This window comes from Lagopus leucura, unplaced genomic scaffold (genome assembly GCF_019238085.1).
Source record: "Lagopus leucura isolate 7727_CA_CO unplaced genomic scaffold, USGS_WTPT01 Super-Scaffold_810, whole genome shotgun sequence".
In the NCBI taxonomy this organism is placed as follows: Eukaryota; Metazoa; Chordata; class Aves; order Galliformes; family Phasianidae; genus Lagopus; species Lagopus leucura.
Genome location: NW_024962261.1, coordinates 8,920,673 through 8,939,826, shown reverse-complemented (window position 1 = coordinate 8,939,826; position 19,154 = coordinate 8,920,673).

Sequence of the window (19,154 nt, the reverse complement as noted above, 5' to 3'; positions counted from 1 at the left end):
GCTGAATGCTCTGCAGGTGGAAATCTGTTCAGAGCAGAAGAAACTGAGTAATTGAGAACTACACCCACTGTATACTCACATAAGCAATAAACATGGGACACGTGGATAAACATCTGGAGAACATGAGGCTCCGGGGTACTGGTTTGTTGCTGTTTGTGCTGAGCAATGTATCTTTCCAACATGAAGGTGGAAGCTCAAATACTTTCAAAGTGATAATGGTTTCTGCCTTCCAACTATGAGAGAAAACAGCAATTTCAAGCCTAAAACAGCCTGCAAATAGAGCAAAGAGAAACATCCTTCATGTGACAGCTACTCTATGAAGTATGACTGAAGGGTAAGGAAAAAAGAAAAGGAAAGGTAGAAAGGTAGAATCTCATGACTATTCCCATTAATCTCAGTGTAGTAGTTATAATATTAAACATAGACGTAAATCTGTTTGGAATATCTCTTTCTTGCTAATATCTGAAGAACTAAATTGCCATGATTAAGGAAATGTCTTTTTCTTTTCTGCATTTTTTATTGTTTTCCTTTGGTTCAGCTTCCTCTCATGTCAAGCCTTCACCACAAGTCAAATTTGGATAGTCTGATGGTTCCTAAAACCACTTGCCAGAAAAACAGATATGTCTTGAATGCTCACTCAGCACCATTTGGGAGAGTGGAAGCCACTGGCTTGAAGCACAACTACACCATGGTTCAGGGCTCCTTGTTTTGTACTTAGAATCTTTAGAAAAGATATCACAGGATATCTCCTGGATTATCCACACCCAAGTGCTCAGACACAGGTATTGTTAAACTGTACTGTTAAACCCTTGCATCAGTGTTCATATCTGAGAGACTTATGCTTCAGGATAGGAAAATTGGTTCCCATCTGAGGAGTTTAGAAGAGTCATGAAAGTGTGTATGAACAGTAGTTACCAGAAATCTTTAAACCACCGTGTCTTATTTTTCAAAAAGGCTACTGCTCAATTTTCTGTGACACTTTTGTTTTCAGAGAAGAGTCTGGGACATTTTTCTGTCTGCAGCTGGTGATGTCTTTGGCAAGGATCTTTGTTTCCTGTGAGAAGAACTTCAGTAAGTCACACTGTGCCCAAAAGATGCTGGAGATGTCCCGTAGGACAGAGATAGTTGGAAAGGGATATATGCACACATTGCAAAGCTTGTATTTTTGCTGATTATGTCCCATTGCTTAGGACTGGGATAGTCATTGTTCTAGCCTTTGTTCAGTTCTGAAATTGGTTTAAGAAAAATATTCAAGTACATAAAAAGGCCACAGAGACAGCTGAAGACAGAGAATTTCTGTATTAGAGATAGGAAAGTGCTGAAGATACCATGTCAAGGAAGCAGTGCAGGAGATATTAGTGGGTTTTTTTTATTCTCTAGACATGGGACAAAAAGACATGGGAACATAGGCTCCAAAGCTGCATGGATCCCTAAGCAGCCTGTCTATAATGGCAGTAATATGGTAATGGTTATCAGGAATAGTCGAAGTTCATGGGTTCACCAGGAGGAGGTCATACTTGACCAACATGGTAGCACTCTATGATGTTGTCACATGCTGGGTGGATGGGGGGAGAGCAGTGGATGTAGTCTACCTTGATTTCAGCAAGGCATTTGATACTGTCTCCCACAACATCCTTATAACAAAACTGAGGAAGTGTGGGATAGATGATTGGACAGTGAGGTGGGTTGGGAACTGGCTGACTGGCAGAGCACAGAGGGTCGTCATTGGCAGTGCAGAGTCCGGTTGGAGGCCTGTAACCAGCGGTGTTCCTCAGGGGTCGGTGCTGGGTCCAGTCTTGTTCAACATCTTCATCAATGACCTTGATGAGGGGATAGTGGCTACCCTCAGCAAGTTTGCTGATGATACGAAGCTGGGAGGATTGGCTGACACGCCTGAAGGCTGTGCTGCCATTCAGCGAGACCCAGACAGGCTGGAGAGCTGGGCAGTAAGAAACCAGCAGGTCGAGGGAGGTGATCCTCCTCCTCTACTCTGCCCTTGTAAGGCCTCATCAGGTTGGCTCTTATAAATATCTAAGATGTGGGGGGCAGAATGGCGAGGCCAGACTCTCTTCAGCGGTGTGTGGAGATAGGACAAGGGAAAATGGCCAGAAATTGCAGCACAGGAAGTTCCGCACAAATGTGCGCAAGAACTTCTTCATGGTGAGGTGACGGAGCACTGGAACAGGCTGCCCAGGGAGGTGGTGGAGTCTCCTTCTCTGGAGATGTTCAAGACCTGCCTGGATGCCTACCTGTGCGACCTGCTGTAGGGAACCTGCTTTGGCAGGGTGTTGGACTTGATGATCTCTGGAGGTCCCTTCCAACCCCTACAATTCTGTGATTCTGTGATTCTCTGCACAGTGCTGGCTGTTCTTCTCTGATAGAACACTTGTTCCACCCTGGAGAAGGATTATTACTAAAGGATTAGAGCCTATGGCATGTTTCATCTCCTTTGTTGCTGTTCTGGCTATCAGACAAAGCATTTTTATGTCATTTCAGTCCCTGGAATAGCAGTAAAGTGGACAGAGCTTATTGGTGAAGCTGGACAATGATTTCTGAAATCACAGTCTGAGTCTGTGAAAATATATTAGCAAGGATACAACACTTTTCGGCTTACTTTTCACTTCCTCTAGCAATTCTGATGGTCCTGACTTGTGAAAACTCCAGTCCACCATCATCTGCTGAGCTTTGTAAGCCGGCCTCTGAATATGCTGTCTTACTATGCTGTCTTACTTGTTCTTCCCCTTCTTCCTTTTCTCTTCTACTGCAGTGACAGTGCTGCTTCTCCCAGCTGTTAAAACTTTTCCTCCAGCATGATCTTCTTGCCAGGCATTTCCCTTCTGAGATGTAGCTGAGTCATCCAGGGGTCAACTGCTCTGACATATTACTGGAAATCTGACAAGGTATAGGAGCTCACGGCAGTTCCTCCCATAGCTTTTCAGGCCTGCCTAGCTCACCAGAGGCCGATCGCTAGCTGCCTGTAGGACAAAACAGGAGGATTGTGTTGGCAATTTGGCATCCAGCACTGAACATATTGGTTTCCCAGTCACAGGCTGTTTCCTGGAAACCAAATAATCTCTGTGGCCGGCACCATCTCCTATTATTCTTTATTAAGCATTTTGCTCAATGAATCAAACTGGCCACAGACACAATCCAATTAATTGGCCTCTTCAGTAGATCTGTTACTCTGATGTAAACAAGGAAACTGGCTTGGGAGAATGGAACTTAACATAGTCAGGCCTCCCTTCCAAGATGGAAGTACAGAGGGGATATAATTGTTGAATGACGATGACACAATGCTGGTTGATGACACTTAGTAGACACAAACCACATGAGCCCATCTAACTCATAGCTCTCCTTGGCAAAGAGCCACAGAAGACCTCCAGCCTCTAGAGGATTTGGGGGAAAAAAATGTATTGAGAAAGGGCTGTTGCAGCACAGGTTTCTGGAGAGAGGTACCAAGCTGTGACTACTGGGCAATCCAAACACTTCAGTGAATTTTTTGTTACTGCACATGGTTTTCAATGAAGGACTGAGCCAGGAATATGAATTACCCTTCCCTCAACTTCTATTTCCTCAGCCTTTCTGGAAGCACAAATCACATGAGCATGAGGCTGGTATCCCAGGACTGTAGTTCTCTGGGTGCAAGGGGCAGAGCAGGGCTGGGGTTTCGGTTCTGGCACAGTTGTATAACCAGCCCTTCAGCTCCATTTGTTACATCTTTCCTTCTTCACTCATTTCTCTTCTCCTTTCTTCAGACTGAAACTTCCCCCTGGGTGACAGCCTCCCTCTAAACCCCATATTGCATGCTTGCCCATTTCACCTCCTTTTTGCTGTTTATTCTGATCTTGCTTCTGGAGCCAGTACAGAACCTGGCAGCTTTCCTGAGGAGCTTTAGTGTGTGGCAGCCAGTGATTTATTAGCCACAACACACTCTAGGAAACTGTCAGCCAGTGAGTGCCCAAATTCCTGCACCAGAAAGTCCTTGGCAGGAAAGTAGCACGTTGTGTACCAGATATGGCTCAGGCTAGTTTCACACAGGTACAGTAAGAGACAAGCAGTTTGCTCAGGTGTGTCCACAGGATTTCATTGGTACAGTCAGAGGCATGCCCTCAGACCAGGGAATTTTCCCTTATCATTTCAGAAAAGAGGATCACTTTTTATTATGATGGTTCTTGCCTTCTGTGATCCCTGCACAAATATATTCCTGAATTTTGCTAACTGTTTATTTTGTAGTGAGAAGTTTTTGTTGTTACTATTACTACCTCAGCTTCAAAAGCAGCAAAACAGACTTTTTGCATATATGAAGACATTCATAAATTCTTCTATTCATTCAGTTACATAAAATTTTAAAACTCACATAGGAAATGAAAGAATCACCCTGCTTAGGAAGAACTAATCACTTATGTTTTATCAGTAAAGAGGTTTGTGTGTGTGTGTGTGTGTGTGAGAGAGAGAGAGAGAGAGAAAAATAGGATTTTGTTCTTGCAAGGAGAGGAAGAACAAATTTTGCAACAAATTCTGTCTTTCTCAGTTTTAAAAGATTGTTTTAAACAAGTACGTACATTTTAGCTGAACTTACAGATAGACAAGCAAGCTTTAAATTGGAATGTACAACCATGATCCTTCCTAAACAAGGATATATTGGAAGAAACCTTTCTAGATAAAAGAGATCTGTGAAAAACTATTGCTTTCTCCATTTAGAAAACCATTTATTCTCCAATAGGCATTTTGTTTCTGACACAAGGATATATGAGACTTGTCAAAGATTCGAAAATACCACTACAAAGACAAAACAACCGCTTGTAATTCATAACTCAGATGTTGCCAGTACCAGAGGTCATCACAAGAAGAAGCTCTCCATTTTTTGTGCTCCTCCTGTATAAGCATTAAGGCCATCCATATGACAATTACTTTCACATCTGTTGGTATATATTGTCCCTCGCTCTTTTTAAACAACTCTTTGCAGAAGAAATGTAATGGAGACAACATCTTTAAGCAGTCCCGCGGACTCTTCTGAAAGGCTCTATGTCACACCTGCACTTGCCACATACTGCTTGCTGGTGGGCTCTGTCAAAGCCAGCGCTTCCTCAGAGCTCAGACACGGAAAGTTAGGGTCCACCTTTGAGGTTGTTGCCCGAGGACAGAACAAGAAAAAAAAAGAACCCAAAACCACCATGACATCCGTCATATCATGTGACATGTAACTGTCTCAGCAGTGGGCCAGCACAAGGCTCCTGAATTATTTGTCTTTCTGGGGACGCAGCTGTGCATAGAAGTGAGCACCATCCCAGCATCACCCACAAAGAATGCAATCACTTCCTCCCACCTACTGTAGTTCTGGTCCTTGAACAGACAGTGTTGTGCAGATCTTAGAGGTGTGTGCTTTGCATGTCCCTTTTTCAGGTTGTATGACCAGCTGCTGCACCCAAGTGAGTACAGAAGCACATGCTTTTGTGGTGAAAGTCTGACCACTGGAACCCACTTCTTCAGAGTAAGATACACTGTAGCTGAATGCTATAGGTTTGTTGCAGAGCTAGTTGGATGAAGGCCTACAGGCCCTGCTTTACCAAATATCAGCCTAAATGAGCTAATGGTCCCTGATGACCTTTAAATCCATGAAACAGCAACTGTTAAACTGCTCTATACTGGACTGCTATGATAGAAATCTCGCCTGCTTAGTTTCAGACCGGTCCACATCATAGGATCCATGCACTGTCACACAGAAGTAATTGCAACAGAGGTGCTCTTAAGTATGTCCATAGAATGTCTCTGATCTTCTTCTACAGATGAAAGGTTTTTGGTCTCCCTTTCTTCCTTGCTCCCAAGTTCCTGTCTCCACAAGGCCCTGCTGGGTGTGTAGGTCCACAACCTGGGGAGCCATGGAAGGCCCAGGAAGGAACACATCCAGGTGGAGCCAAGCTACTGAGCTGCTTTCTGTAAAAGGTTTCTCAAAATCAATAGTGTCACCGGGAAAGTTGCTCTTTCAACACATCAGCTTATTGGCTTCCAAGCAGTCCTGGCAGGACTGCTTACTATAAAGAGAAGATTCAAGAAATTAAGGAAGAGAAATTGTTGAACTAAGACTGCTCTAAGATCAGAAATTTATTGTAAAGGAAATAATGTTCTATCACTCCCCTGAGGAAGAGACTGCTAGCCAGCTAATAATAGGTTACTTTTATCTCCAATTTTTATAGGATTCAGGAAAATAAGTTAATTAATGTGAATATTTATTACGAACATGAAAGGTGATGTATTGGCCTCTGACATGTAACCTATATCCTCAAAAATATTCTTCATAATAACACCCTCAGGCTTTCAGATCAGCTTTTTCTTGGCCCCTCTCAGTCTGGGGCCGAGGACAGTTCTTGCTGTGGGCATAATTGGTAGATAGAGGCAGACTGCCTCCTTCTGGCAGGGCATTTAGTATTCACATTGACTTTTCCAGATCCATCACTAGGTTAGGAAAGTCCTAGGTCTTAGCATACACAGATTTCAGTGTTCCTGTTTCATGCCCTGAAATGCTAACATAATAACAGTCCAAAGTTTCTCCCGGAAGACCTCAGGCTTTGAAGTGGGTGTTCCTGTATGTCTCTGAGATGTTCTTTATCTCCACCTGATCAAATGGAATCCAGCAGTTGTACTGAAAGAAGGGATGGAAACCAAGCCACACCAGTGTCCTTTCCCCAAGTGTGCATTGCCCAGGTTTACAGCAAATTTGTGCTAAGCATTCCCAGAGGCAAGGGAAATGGTAGCATAACTTTTTACACTGGCAAAAGGAATCACAAACAATTGATTAACAACTCCTTAGGTTAAGACAGCTATTGTGTATCTTGTTTAGTACTCCCTCCCCTTATAAAATACCACCACTGTGTCTTGAGAGTCTTTTCATTTACTATATCTCTGTAATAGGCTGTGGAGTTCAATCATTTTTCCATAATGTCTTTTCTAGTCATGATGAGACGTTTGCTGTTATTCCCTAGATTGTTTCCTTGAATTCTGCCCCATTATTTTATCATTTTGACAATGAACTGCATTTGCCATCTGCGGGCTCCAAATCTCGATATAACCCAAATCCCTTGGAATCTGGTTACACTGTTTCTTGTTATTTGCTCATCTTCCAATTTCTGCATCATCTGTAAACTTGGAGCTTTCCAGCCAGATCCTGCTCTCCATTTTTTAACCAGTGTAAATCTGGACGTTCTCCACTAAGGTCTGTGGAATTACTCCAGAGTGAACAAACGGAAACCAGAGCTGGATATTGCCTAGGTTTTCAACACTCTCATCCAAGTAATTTTATATTTATATATAGACATACGTTATGAACAACAGATGTCCTTAGAGCTGACCTTGAGGACACTTTTCATCTGTTTTGTTCCTATGCCATTTTTCTAGTTGACACCTATTTTACTTCAGTCTCATTTTTTTGTGTGAAGTTAATTCAATATTAATGAACATGTTCTTACTTTTAGGAATGAAGTTTTGGCAAAGCAAGAGTACTCTCAGGCTGAGTTTACAGTCCTTCTTTTTTTTCCCCCCTTTCATTTTCTTTTTCCTTTTCCTTTTTGTTTTACTGTGTATCAAAACCACTACACACATCTGGGGACAGTAGGTTTACTGTGCTCCCTGGACTAAACAATATAAACATGCAAAGTGCCTGGATGCATGGAGCTTGATAGTCCACAGCAGTGTGGAGGACAAGCCAAGTAGAACTGCTGACCTGTTACATAGCTCTACAATTTAGCATTATGAAATCCCTTCCCTTTCCCACACCTCTGGAACACCACTGTGAGACAGAAAGTAAAACATGTTTTGTCACTACAACTCTGTCTCCTCTCCTGTTTCTCTCATGCTAGTGAATCTCATCTGACATAATTACATTTTTCAGCATAAATGGGAAAAGCTCCAGGCACAGAGGAATAGCTCAGAGTCAGATACCTTAAGGATGCTTACGCAAAACATTACTGCACATTTTGAAGGGATTTCATCACATGTTCCTGCGAACACGTGTTCCTAAACCCTACCTTTTCCTCACAGTCTTCCATTTTGCATTTTGTCCCATTTTCCATCCCAGTAGCAGAAATGACATAGAACCATGCTGTCCTCCACCATATAGCACCTAGTATTGTCTGTGGAAATGGGAGTAATGCGATCTTGTAACTTGAGACTGTCTCATAATGTGCACACGCAAGGGAGCTCAAGTGTTTTTGGCATTACTTAACTCTCAAGCACTAAACTTCTAGCTCTCTTGGCAACATGTGGTGCAATTTATATATATATTTCTATAGTTTCCTAGGTTTTTAACACAAAAAAATATAAATAGTGCCACGTGCAAATAGAACAGCCCACCCATGTGGTCCATCAGGTTTTGAAATACAAGCATCACCAGACTTTGCTGTTCCCCATGTTAAAGGTCTAATATCACCAGCTGGCTACTCTGGTGAGCAGCAGTGCTCTGAGGACAGCCGTCAGAGCCACCACACTGAACTGTAATTCAAACACTGTGTAAGCAGAAGCCCCCAATTTATGAACATTAGCTTAATGATGTAGTTGTAAGAGAAATGAGGGGCAGTGTATTTCTCTTCACAGAATATGAAAGAATGAGTGGGATCTTGCCCTGTGTTTTTTTTCCCCTCAGAACCTATTCCTCCTCTTTCATAATATATGGGAGATTAGTCAAGTCTTCTAGATAAGATGCTGATTCTTTGCTACTTAAATTTATATGGTAAGGACAAAGTAGAGCATCTCATAGGAAGGGTAAATCATAGAATCATAGAATCATGCAATCATCAAGGCTGGAAAAGACCTCTAGGATCACCAAGACCAGCCATCAACCCATCCCCACCATGCCCATTAACCATGTCCCTCACTGTCACAAATCCACACAGTTCTTGACATCTCCAGGCATGGTGACTTCACCACTTCATGACTTCACACTTTCTGAGAAGCTCTTCCTAACACCCAAGCTGAACCTCCCCTGGTATAACTTGAGGCGGTTGTCTCTCATGCTAACATGGAGTTTCAAGGGTAGCAATTAGAACATATTTTCTGATAACTGAAGTTATTTAGGTTCAAAACAGAGAAAAGGCCTTCTTCTTTCTGCATTCTACAGAAAAACAGCAATATCAGAGTAGCAAGAAAATCAGGTGAGTTGAAGAGTCAGCATTTAAAAGAGGAAATTGATCCTTGGCTTTGGGATGTATTTCCTGCTGACCTTCAAGCACAACCATTATTGCAGACCTTCAAAGAAACTGCAGCTTTCAAAGAACGATTAAAGGCTCCTCAGAATAAAACAGAAAGTATTCTACTGGGAATTTATACACCCTTTCTGTCCTTCCCATGTCCAAAAGTGTTTTGCTAATACAGCTGAAGGAGGCAACAAGGCTCCAGCTATGAGTTCTGTACTGCAACTTCAAGGAGAGTGGACACATTACAGCCATCTTCTCATTGCTTTGATGCCACACAGCACTTGGCTGGACTGAGAGCAGGCTGGAACTCAGACTAGCCCTAAGCCATCATCCTGCAGATGCCTGTGGAGGGTGAAGCAGAACTGTCCATCCGATTACCTATTATGGAGTAGTTCTCCCACGACCTGAGAATCTCACTTCCAGAAGGCACACAAGGAGCTGAGTTGCCCAGCTGTCACCACAAATGTGATGAAATGCCAGTGTTACCCCTTTTGGCCAGTGCTGATCCTTTGCATGTGAATCCTCACTGACAGATCACATGTCTAGCTTTTGAAAAGAGGGACTACGATATCCTCTGACATCAGTGAAACATACCTCCTATGAGCTAGTGCAGGAGGAATACTGATAAATGAGTATCCAGTGCTGCCAGAACAGAAAAATTCACAAAGTTTTGGACATGGCTGCCTTTACCTGTACTCTGTAAGACGAACTTTGTTGTAGAAACAGCAGTGTAGAGGTGCTGAAATTGCAGGAGAAACTCAGATACCTGACTAGATACTTCAACCTCTTGCAGAAGACCTTACCAACCTTGTGCTCCAGACTTCTCTGTGTGCTGTGTTCACCAGCAGGAAGCATTCAGAATATGGTTTCTGAAGCAACTGTTGCAGAGTTGGCATTCAGCAAGATAGAGGGTTGCTGTGACCTGTCATACAGCCACCTGGTGTAAGTAATACATCAGACACGCAAAGCTGGAGAACAAAAACATGTCAAACCTTGTGCATACACCTGGGATTGTCCCCACATCGAAACAGTTCACTCTTAATTTTACACATTGCAAGAGTTCCTGACAAAGCCATCATCTCTGCCATCATTAATTTGCTCACTGCTTTCATTCTAACATGAAATTGAATATTTCTATGGCAGACATAAAACACCAAGACCAATAGACACACGAGGGTAGAACATTTGCTACAGCAAAGTGAGCCACAGAGCAGCTGGGGTGGGACTCCTCCCAGAATACAGCAAAGAAACCAGGGTTTCCGCATGGGTTTGGGGCTGCAGAGATGTGAACTCAACACAGAAAGTAGAGACAATTGGTGGAAAGCCCAAAATGGATGCAGTCACATACATGCTGACTGGCTGCTGAGTAGAGAGCTTTCTGTTTTTTATAGCTCCCTCCTTGGTCAGTTCTAGAAGCTGCTTTTCTGCAGGAAGCTGCACAACAATTTATTTCAACACTGGTCACTGGGCACCATACTTCCCAAGCCATGTTGCCTTTCAGGGCAAGACCAGGCTCTGATATAGCAAGTTCCTCTGCCATAAAGTCATTTAAAAAGATTCGTAACAGCAGCTAGAGGGGAATATATTGAAAAGTGACCAGTAGCATCTTGATTGTTACTGACAGCCTTCCTTGTCATCTCACAAAAAGTTCTCACCAGAGTAATCCAGTATTCCCACAGTCTTTATGAAAAATGCTATGTAAATAACATCACTGAGCGTAGATTTTTACAGAATATGTCTGGGCAGTCTGTGGGCCTAAGATTCTTTATAGGAAGTAAGCAGCTCAGAATTGTACATTGCTCAGACCTGTGTACAAATAATGTCTTCATTCTCACAAGTACCTACAGCCTGATATTTAAAAAGATGCATTATAATTTGGCTAGAGCTCACATGAGTTAACTCTGGTACAGAAGAGAGCTTAAGAAAAAACATAATTTATGTCAACTTCCATCCCACATGGTATGGAGTCTCTCACTGGTGTTTTTGATTTAGGACCTGTTGAGTTGTCCATTGAGAAAACTATCCTTTACCTCCTTCTATAATGTCTATTCTGGGCTTGTGCATTCCCAACAGCAAAATCGATTTCCCACTCTTAGGCCAAAAGAATAACATTCCAAAGAAAGTAGCTGAGATGTGCTGGTGTTCATGCTCTCTGTATGCATGCACATCTGTGATGTGCATGCGTGTGTTTCTCAGAAAGGACAGAAGCTCCCTCCTCTGTTATCATGATGCTAATTCTATAACCTTGAATGAATGCCACCACGAACCTCAACAACATTTCTCTGGATGTGTTCCCTTGTAAGAATGAGCAAAATCTCACCCAATTCCTTGACTGTTTATAAACATTACTATTTCTGATGTCACATACTTAGAATCCCCAAGCTACACAGATTCATCCCACATCATTTTCAGATTAAGACTTGTTGATTTGATTGAGTTGAATTTTCTTGAGTTTACTGGATAATGTTTTTTAATTGGTTTTGTGAAAAAGACAAGGATATCTTCATATATACCCAAGTATGTGTACAGTTTTTTACCAGGAATATGCATTTGCAAATGCACAGATGTAAAAGAGAGTTTGTTTTCCTGCTTGTCAGCTTAATCCACCCAAACAGAAGTGGATGCCCACATGCAGTTATCCAAAAAAAGCTCCTGCTCTTTTCTGTCACACCATCAAGCACAGACAAATCTTAAACTTGAGTTCGGCACTTCTTTAAATAAATTAAATACTGGAAATGACTTTGGAAAAGCTGTGCAGCACCCTCTAGTGTGGACGCAGTTCAATTAGGAAATAATGCAGTTTTATAAATGATAAACCTGGTCACGGCCCAAGAAGCCCAATGTTTGATTTACGCTCTGTGCTACTGACAATGGGTAATTCGCTTTACTTTTCCAAGTCTCAGCTTTCTCACCTCTAAATATAAGAAAATAATTGCCTTTTTAAAAACATCTTGAGCTTTCCTAGTGATAAGTTTCTTCTTCGTAGAGGTTAGGCTGGTACCATAGTCATATGCACATTGTGTCTTCCTAAAATTTACTGTGCCTCCTAAAAATTTACTGTGTAAAGTTACAGTTATGTATGCTCTCTCTCTGCTGCTTCACCTCATCTCTTGGCTGCTTTTTTCATTTGTTTGTTTGTTTTGTTTTGTTCTGTTTTGGTTTTTTGTTTTGTTTTGTTTTTTGTTTTTCTCATATGATTTGTACCAGCAAAGCAATGTTTTATGGACTGCAAGTTGAATAATGTAAACCAAGATACTTCTCTCATACACCAGTAGATCTCATGGTCCTTCACCATGGATTTCATTTTCTCCACTTCATTTTGGGACTTATTAAAAGGAAAGTAATCTCTAGGAAGGGGGATGAATCTCCACTGGGACTTTTAATCAAGTGAGGAGATTTTCAAAATGGTTGAGCTCTTGCCCTTCTGAGAGACAGCACATTCTGAGGAGCTGGACTTTCACTTCTAGTTTGTGTTGTGCTTTATCTAGTTTGTGTTGTGCTTTATCATCCTCACTTCACTCACGCTGATGATCATTGAACATAGATATTGGTAAAGCAGGACAACAGCAGATGCTCTTAAGGAAGTACTTTCCAACAGCTTGCATTCTTTCAAGTAACTAGTGATAGGACTGAAGGTAATGGCTTCAAGTTGCACCAGGAGAGGCTCAGGTTGGATATTAAAAGAGAATTCTTCTCAGAAAGAGTGATGAGGCAGTGACACAGGCTGCCCAGGGGGTTGGTGGAGTCACCATCCCTGGAGGTGTTCAAGAACCGTGTGGATGTGGCACTGAGGGATGTGGTTATCAGGCGTGGTGGAATGGGCTGGTGATTGGTCTTTTGGGCTGGGAAGAGGTCTTTTCCAACCTTTATAATTCTGTGATTCTATAAGTACGCTGGAAGGGATGAAGATGCAGATTAATGTGCAAAGTTCTTTGCTTAGAGTGATCTCTTCCCTGTTGTTTTTCAGTGAGTGCAGTCATGAGCTTACAGGTGACATGCACATACAAGTAATTATACGTATCTTTTTCAAGTCATGTTGCCATTTCAGAGCACAACCAGATGTGTATCATATACCATGTGGAATTAGGTGGGATATCTACTTGTGTACACTGTGTGAGGAGACTGCATTGCAGGACAGGACCTATAATGTGATAACTAAAGCTTCTTTGTTGGAGCTTGTTGGGTGCAAATCACCTCATCTTGAATGTACCTGATTCAAGCATTAAGTGACAAAATAATTCAGGTAATTCAGGACCTGTCTAGACAGGGTCATTATGGAACAGGTGAGGAAGAAAATGCCAACACATCTAAACAGGTGGCATGCATTATTACCATCTCTAGACCTGATTTCACTTGCCATGGCCTGCTTACTTCTCAAGCATGTGCAAACTCTCTTGAGGAGAAATAAGCTCAGGCCAATCTTTTCCTATCTAAACAAGATTGTTGCCATTTTGGATGGTGTAATAAACTTTTCTTCCTGTCTCTTAGCCAGGTTGCTCTCTTCTCTTGCACAGTGCAGTCACACCAGACATGAAGCACTTCTTCAAATCAATTTTTCACCTGTGAGTAAAAAAATGATATTAAACTAGACCTGAACCACGCAGCTTGTTATTCCATCCTATGCAGTAAGTTCCAAGACAGGAGTTTGGAGGAGTGTCTTTATATGTGAAAGCAAGGAACAAGGACACACAAAATCTCTTGGATATTTCACCCTATCTTCTACTTTTGGATTTGCACTCATTGTAAGAAGTCATGAACATGATTCCAAGACGAAACAGGAAAAATGTTTCTTCTCTCTTGCAATCTTCAAAGCCAGATTTTCTGCATAAATAAGTTAACACATGCTGATCTCTAACAGGCAGGGAGGGGTGACAAAATTCTGGAAAGAAGAAAGAGAAAAGTTTTGCAGGAAGGAGACAGAAACTTCCATAGAATTCCATACTGTGCATTATCTGATTTGACACCTTATAGTATGCAGTCAACTTGATCTTCTTTTTGTTTTAAGTCATGCTCTTGGAACATCATTTTATAGTGGGATCAAGTTTTTCACCCGTGAGAATGTGGTTTTGTAGTATCACAGTACTATCAGCAGGAGGACTTGCACAAATTCTTTGTACACAGTCATATGAGCTAGCAACATAAAAGTCACAGCTGGGATCTGGGACAGCCCTGGACTTAGCACGTCTAACTGCATTATTTCTGTCTTGTGTTCTACAACATGCAGGATCCACAGACCCTGATCCTGCAAGTATGTAATGATCCAGTAACCTTCAGCCTCATTTCAGATCAACTTACAGAGGACAGAGTGAGAAAACGTTCACAGAAAAATGGCTACAGCATTGGGGTAAGCAGACATTTTTCTGAATATATTGCAAGACTTCTCTTATTAAACTAGATATAAGCTTTGTCTTTCAGTGTCATGCCATAAGCACTGCTCCAGCTAAACTGCCTGGTGACTCGAGCTGCCGCTCTGCCTTGTACTCAGAACAAAGGGGCTGTGTATTCAGGCCAGCCACCACAAAACTGCGTGCTGTTATTTTTCTGCCCACAACTGGCAGCTGGGATTGAGTCCCTTCTAAGCAACAGAAAGCTACAACCACATCTAGTCTAGGATTCAGACATGTGATTTGAACTTTCTTGAGCTAATTAACACATCTTAAAATGTTAGATAAAGCTATCTGCTTGGACTTGAGCTTGTGCTGAACTCAGCTCCAGAACACCACCTTGTGAGTCCTAGCTGGGTTTGTAGGAGGCTTTAATTCACCTGAACTACCACTACACATTCTAAAGCCAAAGTTCCATTCAGTGATATGTAAATCACTTTCTCCTCCAAAAGTAGCAGTAATGAGAACATATCAATAGCTCAGTGCTGCTCTGTATGCATCTGACAGCAGCACTGGGAATACTTGAAATGCTGCAGAGAATCTGTGAAATGAAACCAACACTGTATAGTTGGTTCTCATAAGCAGCAAAGTTAATTATACCTGATTTGGCTCTGAGACATGCTAACAAAGGGAAAAAGTAGAAGGCTTCTTCTGCTTCTCTCAGCCTCTTATACAAAGCTCGACCACAGGTGGCTCAACTCCTCTAGTAATGTTGCCTTGGTTTGTTTGTACATGGATGTTGCTTGGGAGAGTTACTATGCATCCATGCTCATCTGGTCCACATACATTTGGGCCCACACCATATCCTGGACAGGTCCTACTGTGGTCAAAGGCAGAGCTTGAGAACTAGCATCCCCAAAAAGGTGGGGCTGTAGAAACCTCAGAAAAATGTTGGGCCATATACCAGTGAGGGGAAGGAATACGTCCTCCAACAGATGAAAAGACAGAGAAACTGCAGAAATTTTACCATCTGTAGTGCCTAGGTTTTTATATGTGCTTTTACGTCTTTCTGACACCAAACCATGTACAGAGGAGGACACTGGAGGTTAACTGGAAGGCACTGAAGCTAGGAACCATTCACAAGCTGGTGCTTTCAACAGCACTAATCCTGCTCATGTTCTTTGAAAGTGTCTCAGAACAGTCCTGTCTACCGCTGCTAGCCAGAGCAAGTGCTGGGAGTGTCACGCACCAGCTGCCACATTTTCTCGAGTAGTCTCCACTACGGTGCTTTCCCACCATTATCTGCACCTTGCAGAAGCCAGATTCAGAAGGATATTTCACAGCCTCACAATAGCTATGTACTTTACAGAACAGCACCATCTTGGCAGACTCTTCAGGAAAAAAAAGGCATGTTATTTTAGACTGTGAGAATCTGGAGTTGAGCAGCAGCACAAAAACATATTTTTTGGAAAGCTGTCAAATCATTTCTCTAGCAAAGTTCATCAAATCACCTAGACTGGCAGAGCTGTGTGTATCTGAAAGTGCTCACTTAATGAGATAGAATATGATTTCTGCACTTAGAGCAAGTTGTTTTAGTCACTCTCCACAACCTGAGCACACAGCAAATGTAGAATCTGTAGCTGCAATTGCCATTAGTCCTTTGAAGATGCTTGCAGTGGCAAATCAGTGTGAGGCCTGGTGAGTATGACAGACATGAGATGGAAAGATAATGAGAAGGAACTTCAAGAGTAAACTTCATTCATGGAATCTTTTCCAAAATGCCCCAAATGCAGGAGCAACGTGAAAAGACAGGAAGACACTAACATTGGTAGAAGCATCAACTTGTGATGATATCATGAAGCTCAGAGCAATGGAGTCTATTTGCAGAGATTTATGTACATCAGTGTATTATTGCAGAACATCTTCATTTTGATAAATCCTTTCTCATAAAGGCAAATCCCACTTCATGGATTGGTGATCTACTGGAGAATTCTCTGGTATGTTTTACATATCTAAAATATTTCTTCCCAAAACTGACAGTGAAAAAACCCATAACAGAATAACGTCATAAAATGTTCAGCTCTGGCATAATGTGCTTGTTCTAGATTTTCTCATCTACAATTTCATCAGTATAATATTGTACTCTGTGGGTAGCAATTAACCTTTATCCAGCAGGCTCATTTATCACACTAGGTTTCCTGGCACAAAGGAGCGTATTCTGATGTTCAGTGCTTCTTTGCCTAAGCAAGACAAAGACTTCAGAAGGATCTGCTTGTATTTCATTAACAACAAGAAGAAAGTTCTTTTACTCAATAAACAGGCACCACCAGAAGTAAATAACAAAACACTGGCAACAAGAATTTAGTTTACTGAATTAATTTTTCTTTCTACTTAGAGCTGTTTATATAATCAGTTTCATCTCTATATGTCTTATAGTTCCTTTCCCTTTTTTGAATGCAAAACTATCCTTTTTCGGGGATAAGAGTTTATCTAATTTTAACCACCTAATGTTTCTCTAATGTTAACCACCAGCCTAATGTTTAGTCCATTCAAGACATCTAATTCCTTGCAAATTTGTAGATCATCTCCAGCCTTCAATTCGTCTAAAAGACAGATGCCCCAGATGAGAGACTCCTACTGGAGTTGCTTCCTTGTTCTCAGCTGTTCAGCATGTGCAGAAACAGGTAATCAGATCACTAGACATGTTCGCCAACATGAAGTGGGACTGCCTCATTAAGGCTAGACATGCAGTACTTTATGATTCTTTGATTTGCAGCAATGCTGTGGGGTCCAAGCTGGCATCAGTGCTCTATTGTAGCACACATCCTTCAAATAGCCAGATGTGGGTATTTCAGAAGGAAAGAAATGGCCTAGCAGGGCAAGACAGAAAAAAAAGACCAAAAAAAACCCAAAGAGGTAAAGCGGCTCCCTGAATTCCCAGGCATCTTCTTTTTTTGAGTCCATACCACTTCTATCAAATCATTCTACTCCAAATTAAACTGCTTATGTCTATCTGTCCTGAATAGAAAGGTCATTTACACAGTGTCTCCAGTGGGAATGTCAGCTCCAGTGAGAATGTCAATCCCAAATAAAGGAAGAAAAATGTAAGCCTGGCTTCATGTTAGAAAAATAGTATATGATCTACAGCCTTGACAAACCTGTGGCTAAATCAGAGATAGATGTGAACACTGGTTACTTTGCATAGAGTATGTTTTTTGGACTGAGTTACAATAAATTGAGAAGGAAATAAATGTCAGTGAAGTGTGCAAGAAGGGAGGGAGAGCATCTGCCAGCCAAGCAAATTGTTTCTTCTTCAGGATGAAGAAGAATGAGAGGACTTCTTAGAACGGGTCAGACTTATTATTTGTTCTTGTGCTGGATGATTTGTTCCAGGTTTTCTTTAGATTAATCCTTCATTTCCTCTCTGTTTCTCACCTTCGGAGACATAGAGACTTTTTTTTTTTTTTTTTTTTACTGTCCCAGCAATGCTCTAAACTTGCTGAATGATGTTCCCCAATCTGAAAAGCACTGAAGAGGAGCCAAGGAAAAATGGCTGTGCTTTAAAATGCCAGCCTTTGTCCTGCTGAAAGGGGGCTGGGTAGTGCACCATCACACAAAGCCTTTATCCTAATGATGTCGGCTGTGAAAATTCACTGCCCACTTGCAGAAGCACTTCCTTTCCTCAGAGCAATATGAGTTCAAGCTTCAGCATTTCTGCCCTAGTGTGTGACCATCTCCCTGAAAGGAGAGATGATTGCTAGGCAAAGAGCCAGACCTCCCTACACGGCAAGATATCCATGCATGGTCTTCCTACACGGCCTGGAGATGGGGACTTGGGATTGTGCACCCGCGCAGACCATGCCTCCTGCACACTGAGGCATCTTTGTGCTCTACTCCCGCCTTGGCACCGCCTGGCCCACAGAAATCTCCCTCCAGCTGGCAAGAGAGTTGACACAATTGTTGTTATCCCACCTCTCTTCCACTGCCCAATGCAGGGAGAAAGAGCAAGACTGGATCTTGTGTTCAGTGTTATTGCACTACTACCCTAAAGCTGGAGTGTTCCAGTGACAGCCACCTGTCTATACAGGGACAAAGGGACATTAGCCCCTGCTTTTTGTCTGCCAATGAACCTTAACCCACTTGGGGCAGCAGAAACCAAGGAAGAGCAGAACAATCCAGCTGAAGTACTGAAATACAGAAATGGAAAAGTGCAAGGCAAGCAGTGCTTGACCCAGGAAGACCAAAATCCTTCCAGCCACATAAACTGATCTGGTGGCAGGCATACAAACCTCACCAATACCTTCCTGTTTAATTCTTCATGGACACAAGCTCTGTCTGGACTTGGAGGGCATGATGCCAGAAGTGAAATCTTCCTCTGAGCAGAGCTGTCTGATGATCAAGGATGTGGGGCTGCAGCAGACTCAGTGAGGTGAGCCTGGCTGCTCCCTGCCTGCTCCTGGCAGGCAGCTCCTTGATAAAGTGTGACCAGCTAAACTGAAAAATAATGCTCAGAACTTGAGCAGTCTGGTGCCTCATCACACACTTTTGATTCCCACACCTGTTTTATTCATTGTGAACTTATTCCTGCACAAAACATGGTCTCTAAAGCCTTCCCATTTGATTTAAACATTTTGATTTCTCTTAT